This window comes from Taudactylus pleione, unplaced genomic scaffold, assembly GCF_031769625.1.
Source record: "Taudactylus pleione unplaced genomic scaffold, aTauple2 ptg000484l, whole genome shotgun sequence".
NCBI classification, from domain to species: Eukaryota; Metazoa; Chordata; class Amphibia; order Anura; family Myobatrachidae; genus Taudactylus; species Taudactylus pleione.
Window position 1 is genome coordinate 4982710 of NW_028284886.1, and position 12268 is coordinate 4994977.

The 12268-nt window shown below is 43.8% G+C and overlaps 1 protein-coding gene across 1 annotated transcript in view; it reads left to right on the plus strand.

Moving 5' to 3' along the window:
- The window catches only part of CDH13 (cadherin 13), an 870720-nt gene that overhangs the window by 87036 nt on the left and 771416 nt on the right, over positions 1 to 12268 (plus strand). The gene's annotated exons all lie outside the window — the stretch shown is intronic.

Consider the following 12268-nt stretch of genomic DNA (forward strand, 5'->3'; position numbering starts at 1 on the left):
AAACATAAATAGAACAAAACTGGGTAATAACATACAGCTATATAGGTAGGAAGACCCTGCTCGTAAGCTTACAATCTATAGGGATATAGGCATTGATACACAAGGATAGGTGCTATATATTGCATTTTGGTCCAGCCAGAATGGAGAGTATCTTGGTGGGCTGCATGATCCAGTCACACCGGAATGTCGGCCAAATATCAGGAGGATGTGAGAGAAAGACAATGTGTGAGGTTATGTGTGGACTGTGAAAGGGGATGTAATTAGATATGGATGTTATGTAGGTTATGTGGGCGGTTCTGGAATCTGATAAGCTTGCCTGAAGAGGTGAGTTTTCAGGGAACGCTTGAAGGATTGGAGACTAGAGGAAAGTCTTATTGTGCATGGTAAGGCATTCCATAGAGTGGGTGCAGCCCGAAGAAAGTCCTGTAACCGTGAGTGGGAGCAAGTAATGCGTGGGGATGAGAGACGCAGATCTTGTGCTAAGCGGAGAGGTCGGGTTGGGAGATATTTTGTCGGGACAGCGGCTCTGAAAAGTAGCAGAGAATAGTAAAGAGTAAAGTGATGGCCGGGTTCAGCCCCAGCTTGCTAATTGCCAATTTTAAGCATCGAAGGATCCCTCTCTGGGACATTTAGCAAAAATGTTGCCTTTAGGTTGCATTGGCTTATACCGATCTAAAGATGATGGGGGAGATGTACTAAGCCTTGTAGAGAGATAAAGTACCAATCAATCAGCTCCTAACTGCCATTTTACAGGCTGCGTTTGAAAAATAAGAGCTGATTGGTTGGTTCTTTATCTCCATCCATTTTATATCTCATCCGGTATGAGCTATCGGGGCCAAGATCTGAAATTCTAAGATTTTCGGAGCTTGGTAAATTTATAATTTTCACAGTCTGCATAAAAAATCTTTGGGGACTGCAGCAGCTGCGATTGGAAACAGAGGGGCCACTGCAGGTAGTGTAAGCGAGAAGAAGATTGGGAGTGGCATTATTGTTTTTTATTATGTGTATACTCCCACCACTTTAAAATGATACAGATATTTCCTCATACGCCGAGGCTCAAGTTGCGCTAGGTCCTGGTACACTGTGAGTGGCTTTTCGCTGCGTCTGCAAAGCGTCTAAGGGCCGTATTCAATTAGTTTTGCATCGGCGAGAGTTTCGCCTGCCTGACTTTTCACCGCCTTCACGTGTTTTGGACGCGAAAACTTTTCAGCGCACTCCCGATTTACTCCGTATTCAGTTGACAAACAGGTGAAAACGGGTCCTGGCGAATGTGAAACAGGCGGAAAGTGCAGGATGGATTGGGGGAATCACTCCGTACCCCAGAAAAAGATGGGCTGACTTCGGAAATCATTATGGTAGTTTAGTATTAGCCCTAATTGAACTAGTTAGGGTACTTAAGTGGTGGTAATTGCTTGCTATTAGCGTCTTGGTAGACGTGTGGAAGAATGGCATATATAGATGTTTTTTGGAGAAAATAAGTAGTCCCATCAAATTTGGGGTGCTAGTAAATGGGTACTAGCATATTTTTATGTCTCTAATGTGTAGTTTTAGAAAAGTGAAATTCCTCCATCATGCAAGCACCTGCAATCCCCAAAACACTTGGCCCCTTCTTAGAGCACCCCCAGAAGCTTATTTCGCTAGTTTTTGAAGTTGTCCCCCCACTTTTTTCATTATCACCCCAATTTTCAAAGGCTTTTTATGGGGGTGTTCCTGGATTTTCTTTTATTCTGTTTTTGGATGAATTGTCCATTGGGTACACCCCAAAATATAGATTTCACACTTTTTTTTTCTCTCCTGCTATACTGTGGAGAAAAAGTGTTGCCGATTTCAGTGCCTTGACTTTCTGCATTGGCAAAAACGGAATGATATTGAATACGGAGAAAAAAAAAAACATTCTAAATTTTTGCAAAAAACCCACGTGAACACTGCTTTTCGCTCCGAATTGAATAAGGTCCTAAGACGCAAAATGTTAAGACAAATACGGTACACTACTCATCTAAGGACGTCTGAGTCACACCGCATATGTTTCGTACAGTACGGCGTGCACCTAAATGTAGATAATTTTACCGTACAATAAAATTGTCATGACAACGGGATACTACACTCTACAACCAAGATGCCAAAACACACCCATGTGAAGCGCTGGTACTCCTCCCCTGGTATCACAGTAGACTATTCACGAGAGAAGTGCCTACTCTACCAGAGGTGCGGGGGGTTACCCGAAAAATCGGGACTTTCGGGAGAGTAGGCATGTATGGTTTTCTATAAAACTCACAAAAGAAAATAGGAATGGCGTTCGTCAATCAGCAGCTATTTGTGGGAGAGTGTTAGACTCCCAAATTATGTACAATATAAATAGTAGTGAAAACAACGCTAGTAGGCTAGTAGATGTATGGAACAATCCAGGTAGATTTGGAAAACAGGAACAGAAGTATTGGACAATTTGTTCCTGTTTTCCAAATCTACCTGATTGTTCCATACATCTATTCCAGACCAGTCTATAAAAGAAAAACTTCACCCGGTCCTACCATCTATTGTCATCAACTAATTGTTGCGAGGAGTCCTTGCCAAGTGATGTGGTTTGTGGACCTACTGTATGCATTGGGTAATACATTCTCTTAATACTGGATAATATACTGGAAATTTGTGGACAATGGCCCTGATTCAGAGGTGCTCGCTATTTGCAAGCGCTTGCGCTGAATCAGGGCGGGACGGTTTTTTTTAGTTTCGGCCTCCAGGCCGCTCGCAAAGCTGTGGGTGACCACCCACAGCTAGTGCGAGAGGCCTGGCGATGGTCGCGATTATCACGACCAACGGCATTGTGAGGAGACCCTAGGGTAGGGTCTCAGCACTCGCAATGCAGAGTGGACTTCCTGCTCTAATAGAGCAGGAAGTCCACTACTGACATCATGAATGATTTGTCAGTAGGGCCGCTCACAAACGGCAGGCGTTACTTCGGGAACGCCTCCGTTTGTCCAGCCACCCCCCCTACCCGCCTACAAATCGGGGCGAGCTGTCGATCAACATTGACAGCCGCCCCGTCTTGTAGTGAGCCCCAGAGCGACGGAGCTGCTGTTGCTCGCTGGGGCTCATGCATGTGTACGCCGGAGGCGGCGCATGTGCAGGGGCCAAACATCGACCCGCTTGCGAGCGCTATGCGCTCACGAGCGGGTCTGAATCAGGCCCAATGTTACATGGACTATAAGAACTTTACAGTATTTGAATAGTGCTCATTCAATTATAAGTAATCTACGCATATAGCCAATCAAATGCCACTTTTTTTACTGTGTCTATTGAACATTTCTATATTTTGTTATTATTTATTAATTAGTACAGAGGTACTTATCTTCTTCAAAGTGTTTTTTATTATATTAACCAAGCTGTGATTATGATTAATATTTGAATTAATTAGTTACTGGATACCTACTAGCGCTGTTTTCACAACTTTTGATATGGTTTTCTATGGCTAAATGGAATTGTTGCAAAGAAAAGGCCTCTGGCCTAAAATGTACCATGAATGCTCAAGAAGGGAGTACAGGTAGCACCTGACGATCGGTATATCTGTGAGTGGGTGGCGCTGTTTATAATATTATCCTTTACAGAATCCAATCTAATCTAAAATAACAGAGTTATTTTTTTTTTTCTTCGCTTAAAACAAACCGAGACACAAGGTGAATGTTAAGTCAGTATTTTTTCCTCATCGTACAAATTACCGACAGGCCTATCCTTTTCTCCAGAGAGAGCTTGTTTTTGAGACAGCCACTTGAACTCCCAATTCTGCATGTATTAAAGGCAGTCTGGCACCGTACAGCCACCTCTTCAGAAATTCAGAACTAATTGCAACGTAATTTGCATATCAAAGTAAATTACATCCTAATCAAACATTCGACTGCCAGACACTTCCTTATTTTAATGAAAATAAGATTTCTCCTTGCAGGAGAGAAAATAAATAAATACTGGGATATCTTTTCGGGACTTTCGAAGTCATATACTATTTTTATACTGTGACAAAAGTGAAACAAATTGGATTTTTACTTTGCAGCTTCCAGGCTAATATTGTGATTTAATATATTGTCTACATTTAAATGGCTGCTTTAGAAGAAAATCGGGGAATGTGGTTAATATGCTGCAAGAGATTCTCTGAAGCTGTGTGTACTAAGGGGAATACTGTATTTACTAAAGGACGGGGTTTAGGAGTGGGGATGTTGCCCATAACAACCAATCAGATTCTCCATAACATCTATCTAGTACCTTATAGAAGATAATAACTAGAATCTGATTGGTTGCTATGGGCAACATCTTCACTTCTAAATGAAACTGTCCTTTAGGAAATATACCACTAAGATGCTGTATGCAGTAATATTTATCTTTATTTATTATTTATATAATGCCAGCATTGCGCTTTACAGTCAGGAACAAAACATTAATAAAACAAGACTAGGGGGCCTATTCATCATATGAAAAGGCCTAGTAACCACGTGGAAACGCTAGTTCACGCATATTTAAGTTACATCATCAGTGGTCTGATAGGACCCCATAATATTCAGCAAACTCCGAAAACTGAAAGTTTTTGGAGTTTGCTTCCGAGAACAAGCACCATCTTCAGACAGAGGGCCTGATTCAGAGCTGGATGCTATTTGTGCTCGCTCGTTCAGAAAAAGGGACCGGATATTTAAATTGAGCGCTCACTCTTTGCGGTCTGTTGACGCCTCTATGTCTGAGCGAGCGAACGAAATATGCGCTTGCTTTTTTGTAAAGACGCCCCCAGGCCATTCGCATCCTACGTCATCTCCGCTATTTATTTGATTAATCGAGTACATCGAAAGGCGTCTGAACTGCTCGCAGTGCTTGTGGTTGGATTTTCCTACCGCAATCATGCGAACAGTTCAGGCTAAGAGACAACCAAGTGACGTGGTCGATGACGCTGCTTTGTTAATGATGCACACCCTTAAAACACCAGTTTTGACCGTTTGGCACGCCTGCGTTCGGATCTCCACTCCCCGTTTTCAAGCACCTTCCCCTGTTACCACCCACAAACGCCTCATCCTGTCACTCAAATTAGCAGGCACTCGCTATTTTGCGAACACACGATTTCAGACCGCACTGGCTGGTTGGCGCATGCGCATTACGACCCATACGCATGTGCAGATGTGCGAACATCGCTCGGAGCGAACGAGCGGCCGCTTACGAGCGGCTCTGAATCAGGCCCAGAGCTTGTTCTCGGATCCCCACTCCTTCCTATGGGAAGGAGTTCCGGGGATGCGAAGAGGGATCCGAGCGGATCCCTCCACTGCCTCCTCACTACCTCCCCCCCATACGGCCTCCGATGATGAATAGGCCCCTAGGTAATTTTAGACAGACAAAGAGGTAAAAGAGCCCTGCTCGCAAACTTACAATATATGAGGAAATAGCTTAGATGGATAATTGGCTAAGCATGCATATAGGTCAGCATGGTGGCACAGTGGTTAGAATTGGGGTTCATTTCCGACCAGGGGTTCATTTCCGACCAGGACCTTATCTGTGGTCTGCCTGTGTTTGTGTGAGTTTCTTCCACAGTACAAAAGCATACTGGTAGATGAATTAATTGTGAAGAAAATAGATCCGCATGTTAGAAAATTTTTACTAAAATATAATAATAATAATTAACCGAATATATCTCCCAACATTGGAGTGCCGGGGCTGTGGCCGTGTTGTGACGGGGGCATGGGCACACCATCGGGGGGCGTGCTTATCGCTTTTGAAACTTTGGGCTGCACCATTTCCCCCTCCCCTCTAAACACCCTTGCAGTGTCTCGCATGCCAATGGCAGATGTGCATGACACTTGTTCGCTGCTTCTCTGATTAATAATTCCCAACCTTCTGACACGCGGGACAAAGCTGCGCCGATCAGGACAGAGCCCTGAAATCAGGACTGTCTCCGTAAATCTAGCAGATTCTACATAGCTCCCTGTCCTTGCCAATCACCCCAGTTTGATCTCCTCTAGTTCATTCTAATCCCAAGATTTGGGGCAACCACATTTCTGATGGTATCACCAAAGGGAATGGTAGCCGCTTTTGGCCTGAGAACACTCTCCAGTCGTGGCTAGGGTGATCTGTCCCACCTCAGTCTTGTTTGATGTCCTATCTTGTGTCTGCATTGTTTTTGGGTTTTCATTTGGCTCATTATATTGACCCTGCGTGCAGGGACGTAACGAGACGTTATATGGCCCCATAGCAACATTTTGTAATGGTCTACAGCTATTTCTGGACTCCTGGCTTTGGTTGGATAAGGTGTTCTCTTATCCCGACTCATTCCTTTTGGTTTCTATATCAGTCTTGTTACTGTATGTTTATAGGTCATAGGTCCTCTTTGTATAATCATCCTTCCTATTCATTTATGTTAATTTCTGGCCTGGAAACCATTTCCCCTCCAGATGCAGCAGTCCTCTGCTGATCCTTACACCCAGGCTCTGCTCCTTTCCCCTCCTTGTGATCCAATGATCTCTACGTGAGCTTCTAAGGGGAAGAGAGAAAAGACAAACAAAGCACATGTATGCTTCTCTTAATTAGCTATAATTCAATTGAGTCCTATGAACAATCCTATGATCTGATTGGCTACACTGGTCTAGCCCGGTGAATTTTCTAATGCTCTGATTGGTTTAGCTCTGTGAATTTCCCAATACTTTAACCAGATGGATAGATCTAGACCGATTAGATTTGCAGATTCTCGAGGATCACAGTGGCCTATATTTGCAGAGTAAAACTTCCCTTTGTTTTCTATACAGTACAGTAAAAGCCTTTGAAAAACAGGAACCATTCAAATGCACAGAGCTATAAAAATTGCATTAGCCCCCCCAAAAATTAGAAATTTGGGATTTCCAAGCTCTCCTTAATTTAGCCTGCCCAACCAAGTCCTACTTCCTCCTTAGAGCTGCCGCTACAGCTCAATCTATACATCTGTAATAAAGCTCACTTGGAATGGATGTCTACGTCAGTGATGAGCTGCATAATTACTATAGCAAGGTAAGTATGTGATGTGCTATCCTGGATTCCGGCTTAAGGTAACAGTGAAGGGTGGTCCTATTTGCTACATACGAGGGCAATGAATACAAATCACGCCTCACCCTAGCCTGATTGGTTGTCCTACATGCTTTCCAACCTTTGCTGGGAGGCCTTTTTAGGGATTTCCATTGAAGAGTCTCCTATCTATGGGGCCATTGTTGTGGTATACATCAGTGGCAAGAAACCATCATTGGTTTACACCATCAACAGCTATCAGTGAAGGCAGCTGGAGGCAGGACTTGGTGGGCCAATTTTGTAAGACTGGGCTTCATGGGTCACATTGGAGGGCAATGCTAAGCTCCTTGTCCCCGGTGCTGGGAGAGAAAAAAAAATATACAGTCAGGTGCATAAATATTGGGACATTGACAGAATTTTCATATTTTGCCTCTATTCACCACCACAATGGCTTTGAAATGAAACAAACAAGATGTGCTTTACCTGCAGACTTTCAGATTTAATTTGAGGGTAATTACATCCAAATCAGGTGAACGGTGTAGGAATTACAACAGTTTCTATATGCGCATCCCACTTTTTAAGGGGCCAAAAGTAATGGGACTATCAACTCAAAAGCTATTTCATGGACAGGTGTGGGCTATTCCCTCGTTATTTCATTATCAATTAAGCAGGTAAAAGGTCTGGAGTTGATTCTAGGTGTGACATTTGCATTTGGAATCAGTTGCTGTCGACTCTCAATATGAGATCCAAAGAGCTGTCACTATCAGTGAAGCAAGCCATCATTAGGCTGAAAAATCAAAACAAACCCATCAGAGATAGCAAAAACAATAGGTATGGCCAAATCAACTGTTTGGAACATTCTTAAAAAGAAAGAACGCATCGGAGAGCTCAGCAACACCAAAAGACCCGGAAGACCACGGAAAACAACTGTGGTGGATGACAGTAGAATTATTTCCCTGGTGTCGAAGCTGAGTAATTGGCTGAGACAAGTTCAGTTTGAAATTGAATCGCGGCGACGCCATCTTGCGACTGGCCGCAAGACGCCATCTTGAAAATGAGATCGCAAGACGCCATTTTGCGAATGGCCACCTAAGCGCCATTTTAGATAAGCTCACATTTTAGTACATGTGGCGATAATACTATTAGCACCATGCGATTGCATCTCCCATCATTTCTCATATACATGATAATACGCATAATAGCGCTGTTAACTAGTCGCATATTAGCGAATGCACAAGACCCCGAATTAAAACACCGTTTAGTAGCTAAATGTGCTCGCATCCGCACCAAGTTAACTAGCGTCTTCATATCAAACCCCGTACACTCACACATTACATATTCACTTACAAGGTTCCATTAGCTTTAAGATATAAGATTTAAGTTTGTTCAGTTAATATAAATGCTGTGAAATAAAGATATTTGGTAACTAAGGTTTTATACATGCTAAGAAAGCCGTGTTTGGTTTTGTACTGATGCGTACTCTTTCCACAGTATTCCGGTGTAATCGGTGGGGAGATCGCATCATGCATTCTCGAGTTATGGATCGCAGAGACTTCAAGCAACAAAATGTATTAACTGTTAGGATGTTACAGCGGGCGGGAAGGGAGAGACCCCAGCTGTTAGAGGCAGGGAGAGTCTATTTGAACCAGCTTGTTAAATGCTCCGTAACAGATGGATCCCCCTTGGGAACCAATAGCATCAGCAACAAATGTCTCTATTGTCTTACCTATTCCTGGGGGGTATAAATATGTGCGCTCCAACACTGGGTTTTAGTCTTCGTGCCGAATGCTGATAGACGAGGGGTTTCTTGCTGATGCCTGGTACCGGAAGCGCTGCGTATGTATACTGTACTTGGGTCTGTATAATTCCTTTTGCGCCTAAATTGTGTCTAGATCAATTGCGTGTAACTGTCTGAACTTTTACTTGAATAATACTTGTGCTTTGGGACCACAGATTCCAGGTCTAAGTCTTTATTTACTGTATGACTGCGTACGCAAATTAGTATTATCCTTAGAAGGTATAGGCAGGATATTAGAAGGTATAGGAAGGTGTGTATAGAGGTTCTGATCCAGTATCGTTACTGGTGAAGAAAAACCCCTTCACAACAGTTGGCCAAATCAAGAACACTCTCCAGGAGGTATGTGTATATGTGTCAAAGTCAACAATCAAGAGAAGACTTCACAAGAGTGAATATAGAGGGTTCACCACAAGATGTAAACCATTGGTGAGCCACAAAAACAGGAAGACCAGATTAGAGTTTGCCAAACAACATCTAAAAAAGCCATTACAGTTCTGGAACAACATCCTATGGACAGATGAGACAAAGATCAACTTGTACCAGAGTGATGGGAAGAGAAGAGTATGGAGAAGGAAAGGAACTGCTCATGATCCAAAACATACCACCTCATCAGTGAAGCATGGTTGTGTTAGTGTCATGGCGTGGGCATGTATGGTTGCCAATGGAACTGGTTCCCTTGTATTTATTGATGATGTGACTGCTGACAAAAGCAGCAGAATGATTTCTGAAGTGTTTTGGGCAATATTATATGCTCATATTCAGTCAAATGCTTCAGAACTCATTGGATGGCGCTTCACAGTGCAGATGGACAGTGACCCGAAGCATACTGCAAAAGCAACCAAAGAGTTTTTTGAGGCTAAAAAGTGGAATGTTATGCAATGGCCAAGTCAATCCCCTGACCTGAATCTGATTGAGCATGCATTTCACTTGATGAAGACAAAACTGAAGGGAAAATGCCCCAAGAACAAGCAGGAACTGAAGGCATTTGCAGTAGAGGCCTGGCATAGCATCACCAGGGATGAAACCCAGCGTCTGGTGATGTCTATGCGTTCCAGACTTCAGGCTGTAATTGCCCGCAAAGGATTTGCAACAAAGTATTAAAAAGTGAAAGTTAGATTTAGGATTGTTTAGTTTGTCCCATTACTTTTGGCCCCTTAAAAAGTGGGAGGCACATATAGAAACCGTTGTAATTCCTACACCGTTCTCCTGATTTGGATGTAATTACCCTCAAATTAAATCTGAAAGTCTGCAGTTAAAGCACATCTTGTTTGTTTCATTTCAAAGCCATTGTGGTGGTGAATAGAGGCCAAAATATGAAAATTCTGTCAATGTCCCAATATTTATGCACCTGACTGTATATTGTCGGGCTCTGTGCCATCAATGGTGGAAAACCATTGACTATCGGTATCAAACAATCGATGGTTGTTAACCATCCCTAGGCCTCCAGGAGTTCTATCAAGGGTGCAGTCCAGGTGAGAGCAGTGGGGATGCGAGGTTACAATTTGAATTATCCTGGCCCTGGGCCATTGTGACATGATTTGCGGCATTGCGGCTCTGAGGGTCACACTTTATAGCAAATCTCCCCATCATGCCACTTTCCCCATCCACTTCACATGAGAACTGGGCGGCATACGGAAGAGTTACCTAATTTATAGTTGCCACAATATTTGAGTGTCTCCCGGAATGGCCAGCTACAGTATAATACAATAGGGAGTCAGAGTACGAAGTGTGTGTTAATTGTGGTCATATAAAGCAGACAACAGCCCTAAACAATAATGACCTACAAAGTATATTTACCTTTCTACTGTACATGATATTAGCTCATCGTTTGCTACATATTATACTTACAATTTATGTAGCACTGTGTAAATGAGTTTATTCCTCCTGTGTACCTAAGTGGAAACATGTTTATTTATTGGATTGCATCTTTTCCAGTAACTAAAGAGCAGCCTTTAACCGACAGCCTTCAGTGAATGGAAGTAACTGAGAAATGTCATTCTAATATGCACAAGCAGTACAGCCCAGCGTGGTGTCCTTGATTTAATGCCTGAAAAACTTTAAATTCTAATGTATCCATTTTAATCTGTTTGATGGTGGCTTGTGCTCCTTAACTCAGGTCCTAGTGAAACATGTCGCTTGTTATTTTCCACTATATATTTTTTTTGCTAGAAACTATTATTTCTATTTAAGTGATTTAAGACTCTGTCCCTCATGTGTCAGATCCAGAGACAGTCCATGGTCCTCATTCAGACCCGGTCGCAAGCGCTGAGCGCTCGCAACCGGGTCGATGTTTAGGCCCTGCGGCCGCACTGTGCGTGCGCAAGCCCCGGAGCGAGAGAGAAACTCTCTCGCTCCAGAGCTCACTACAAAAGGGCCGGCTGTCGATGTTGATCAACAGCATGGCCCGTTTTGTAGGCGGGGAGGGAGGTGGTTTCACAAACTGAGGCGTTTTGTGGGCGGCCGCACTGACATCAGCAGTGATGTCAGTGGGGAGCTCCCTGCTCGATCAGAGCAGGAAGCTCCCTGGGCTTGGGGCTGCCGAGACCCAACCTTAGGGTCTCGTCGCAAGCCCCGATGGTCTTGACTATCGCAACCATCAACCTGGTCGGTCGCTAAAGCTGTGGGTGGTAACCCACAGCTTAGCTAGCGACCAGGAGGCCGCACTTAAAAATAGAACCGCCCTCATTCAGAACGAACGCTCGCTTCTTGTAAGCGCCTCTGAATGAGGGCCCATGTCTGGGGCTCCTGTGGTTCCCTATGAATCCCTCCCCTTTCAATGGCCTATTGCAGTGCTTCAGTCATTCTGATTGGTCAGCGGCTGTAGCTCAATGACAGCCATCCAATCAGTTTTTCTAAAACATTGCAATCGAAGCTGTAATCATTTATACACCTTCAGGCAGCCAAATCCTGGAAAAGAAGCCGCAATTGACCGGAAGGGGTGAATTATCCAGGCACTGTGGTGGCCACAGATATGGATGCTCCTCAATCCTGCCACGTTGGGAGGAGTCTATCCCTAAAATATTAAATTTTACACAATATCTTCTTTATATTCTCTTTCTTCTTTATACTAAGGGAATCTGGCCACTGCAGGTGTGGTCAGATTGTGGGTAAGAAGGAATAGTTAAGATGCCCAATCATGCAATACTTGGGGCTCTATTTACTACAATCCACATTTGTAATGCAGATTGTAGTGTGAAATTACCGACTGAATTCGCAGGGATTTACTACAAATCCCTTGCAGGGACAGAGCTTGCGATAAAGCTCTGTCCCTGCGAATCCCCCCCCCCCCCCCCGCAGCCTTATCATGGTATTTTCGCAAAAAATACAGTGACAAGTGCTGACGCATGCACCGACCGTCACTAAAGCCCACCTCCATCGCTAAGCCCTGCCTCCCATCGATCGCAGACCCCCCTCCCTTAATTACACTTACCTGCAGTGTTCGGTGCCCCGGTGATGTCCTCCGTGGCTTCGGTC